This window comes from Ailuropoda melanoleuca, chromosome 2, assembly GCF_002007445.2.
Source record: "Ailuropoda melanoleuca isolate Jingjing chromosome 2, ASM200744v2, whole genome shotgun sequence".
Lineage (NCBI taxonomy): Eukaryota > Metazoa > Chordata > Mammalia > Carnivora > Ursidae > Ailuropoda > Ailuropoda melanoleuca.
The window spans coordinates 150,752,778-150,756,942 of NC_048219.1; the positions used below are offsets into that span (position 1 = coordinate 150,752,778).

The 4,165-nt window shown below is 37.7% G+C and overlaps 1 pseudogene; it reads right to left on the reverse strand.

Moving 5' to 3' along the window:
* Window positions 1–511: 511 nt before the first annotated feature.
* On the reverse strand, window positions 512–1,488 carry LOC100483914 (annotated as a pseudogene).
* Between the last annotated feature and the right edge of the window lie 2,677 nt (window positions 1,489–4,165).

Here is a 4,165-nt window from a genome sequence, read left to right on the forward strand (position 1 = left end):
TAAATACCAAATATTTTTACTTACCAAGAACCTTCCACTTTTTCCTGACTTTTAAACTAAAATAATCCATTCATCAGCACCTTTGTCAACAATAAAAAATTTCGTTTTGACTTCAGTGTACAGGGCTACTATACTAGGTGTCAATGCTTTCACACTTGCCTCTTTTTTTAGAGGCTATTACAAGAGACTAGGAGAAAATCTACTCTTAAAACATGCATATGTCCCAGGGGAAGGAATACTCAAATATATGTTTATATCTGACAGAAGCCGAATATTCCAAAAAGTGGGTCTCTGTGCAGTAAAATGTTGAGTATAGGTTTGATGGTGCCCTGTAGTTAATGTTATATTGTATGAGGAACAATTAACATGACCAGAACTCAGTGACTGCTGAGACTGATTACATAAATAGTTCTGCCACGAACTACCAGTTTCTTGCAGTAGCATCACTTTGTTGACCAACTGAATGAGGAGGATAAATGCAGAACAAGTATTTCATTTTTGTATGAGGAAATCAAGGGGAATGATCAGTCTTCCTAGACTTAAAGATGCGGCTGCTAAGTTTTCTCATGGAATCCCTGACATCTTTATTTCTAAGGGTATAGATCACTGGATTCAAGAGGGGGTGAAAATGGTATAAAATACTGAGAGCACTTTGTCTATTGGGAAGGTTGTGAAAGGCCATACATAGATGAAAATGCACAGGCCAAAAAAAAAGAGGCACAACGGTGAAGTGGGCACTGCAAGTGGAGAGCGCTTTGGAGGACCCACCAGAGGAATGTGGCCGAACAGTGACCAGGATGATCGTGTAGGAAATCCCCAAGAGGATGAAACACACCAGGGCAATCATGCCACTTGTTGAGATCATGAACACTCCCAGGATGTATGTGTCTACACAGGCAAGTTTGATCACCAAGGGGAGGTCACAGAAGAAGCTGTCCACTTCCTTGGGTCCACAGAAGGGCAGATTCACAGTAAATGCTAACTGACTCAGAGCATGGAAGATGGCAACAATCCAGGAAAGCGTGACAAGCCCAACACACATTCTTCGGTTCATGATGGTTAAGTAACGTAGAGGTTTACATATAGCCACGTACCTATCAAAAGACATAGATATCAGCAGTACAATCTCAGCAAACCAACAGATGCAGGAAAAATATCTGAGTGATGCAGCCTTCAGAAGACATGGCTTTGTGCTCACTGAGGAGATCTGCAATCATTTTGGGGGTGGCAAATGAATCCAGAGACATGTCAATGAAGGAGAGATTGCCCAGCAAAAAGTACATGGGGGAGCAAAGGCATGGCTCTGACACGATGGTGAGCACAATAAGGAGGTTGCCCAGTACAGTGGATGCAGAGACTATGGATGAAAACAGGAAAGGGAAGATCTGGAGTTCCCAACAACTGGAGAGACCCCGTAGTATGAATTCAGTTACGACTGACTGATTATTCCAGGCCATTCAGTCTGATTTCTGGAAGGACTCTGACATTCCCTGATGGGAGGAGAACTAGGAAAAATACAGTGACCAAATTCAAAGTGAGATTTTTTTGCATGAAATAATTTAGTGGTAGCCCACTACCAGATATTTCCCTGTTTTATCCCTCCCCTGCTCACAGTGGTCAAATATTTCCCCATGTCTTTCCAGATATCTTAATTGATTCAATTTGAGATTAATTCTTATGACTTAGAAATTTGCTTACAGGGGGTGTCTGGGTGGTGCAGTCGTTAAGTGTTTGCCTTCGGCTCAGGGCATGATCCCAGGGTTCTGGGATCGAGCCCCACATCAGGCTTCTCTGCTGGAAGCCTGCTTCGTCCTCTCCCACTCCCCCTGCTGGTGTTCCCTCTCTTGCTGGCTGTCTCTGTCAAGTAAATAAATAAAATCTTTAAAAAAAATAGAAATTTGCTTACAAGATGCAAATCTTCATAGAAAGAAAGAAAAATTCAGCTATTTTAAGATTTACTCCTCAGTTTATAAAATACCTAAAAAAATTTCACAGCTAACTTCCAACAAGTTTTGAAGGGAAAGGGAATGGTAACCTTTTTCAAAACATCATGATGACTGAAGGACTGGAGTGAACAACGTTCAAGAATCATGAGAGTGGGTACACAAAAGTGGAAAGGAATGTGGGCACTGTCTCCTTACACTGGTTAGGATAAAGGAATAGAAATAATGGGAGGGGAAATGGCTATAGAGAAACATAATATGTACCAATTTTCTAATGAAGATTGTCTAGAATAAAAATGAAATAGCCTCTCATTTTCAGTTTCACTTATGCAGACATGAATAACCCTTGTTCCATACCACCAAGGCCAAACATTTTTCAAAGGTTGGTGAACATTATGTAACTAGAGCCTGAAGGTTTCATACATTTCCAAGTATATTTTACATAGAAAGACCATTAAGTAACATGCTTCCTGAATTTACATATTTTTTTAACTGCTAGATTTTATAGACTTTCACCAAAGCAGTTCGAAGCAGAAAACTCTTCTTGTTTCAGGAGTTCACTTGGAACAAATAGGAGACAGGTTTATATAGAGACAGAAGATGGTAGTGGTGAATCTAGGAGAAGTTAGATAATACTATATGCCTCAAAATTAAAATGAGACTTCTTAGGTAAACTAGCTCCCACTGAGATCTGAGACTTTACAAACTGCACGGTAAGCCACCTGAGAGGATGTGTACTTAAAATTCATGACAAACTCCTTTCATCTTGCCACTAAACTAGCTTTTTTTTTCTTTCTCAAAACTCTGCCATAAGTGTATTTTAAATGAACTGTTCTAAGACTAAACCAATTATTACATGCAATTACCTGTACTTGTTGGCTTTTTTCCCCTCCTGAAGTTTGGGTGCCCCTTCTTTAATTCCACATTGCTCTTCTGACTTTATCTATTCCAAAATCTTTTAGATTTGTTTCTTCACCCACATACCTGGTATTAAAATGGACGTTACAGCTCTCACTTAAATTGGCATAGCGGAAATAGAAGCAGCCTAAGATTCAGAAAATGTGAATTCAAATCTTGTCCTTCATACGTAAGATTGGATAATTTACTAAATCAACTGATGCCTTGATTCTTCATAAATAATGTAAGTAGGTTGATTTGGATGATTTTAAGATCCTTCCACACACATATTAATATTGCAATATTCAACTAATACCTGCAAGCAATGACAATTGCTCCAGAGTGACCTCACATCAATACTGTGCCTAATTTCTAAGTAAAGGAGGCTCACAATCCTTGGGACCATTGTATAATGTCTGTATTGGTAAGAATCGATTCAGTAAATGACATGGCATGAAAAAGACCAGCGGCTGCTTGGGGAATAAACAGATATTCAAGTTGCAGTGAGAGTTATTAAAACACTCAAGTTAGTTTGGTCAAAATTAAAGATGGATCACAAAATATTATGATTGTTCTTAAGTGTTTTATGTACACGGTATGGATACTGTGGGGCAGGGAAGCCATAGGAATAATTTTTTTTCTTGGACCACAGCAAAGATAAGTCAAGTAAGCTCTTTTAATTTGATTCGTGGAATTACAAATGTTATCTCTCAGTTCCTCCACTAATTTTTAAGGATGAGTGCTGTGTTTACCTGTTTGGAGAAAAATCTATACTGTAAATTATAAAATCAATGAATGGTTGAGAGTTTAGATTTTATAATAGTCACTGGAATCATTATGAAGTAGGGGAAGAAAAGGGAAATGAAAAGTGAGGAAACATCTGACACATAAGGATGTTAAGTGGTTATCACGTCTTTAATATCTCTACACAATCAGAATAAAAACCAACAAGATTTAGATGACTATTAAATATTTCTATATTAACAAGAAATTTTGAAATATTTACATTGTGCTTAGCTTGTATTCATAAGGTAAAAGGAAATAATTCAGTGAAACTATATTATATGCAGCTGGTGTAATATTAAGCACACTGGATGTCAGATTTGGAGGCCTGGGTTCACATCACAGGGCAAGATTTTACTACTTACCAAATTATTTTGCATTTTAATTTCCTCATTTTTAATGAGAAATATAAAGCATACTCAGTTTCAGAAAAAATACTCAGTATTTTGTAGTGAATTTTAAATGAGATAACACTAATTTCAAAAATATGCTAACCAAAACCACCTCACACCTGTTAGAATGGCTATCATAAAAAAGACAGA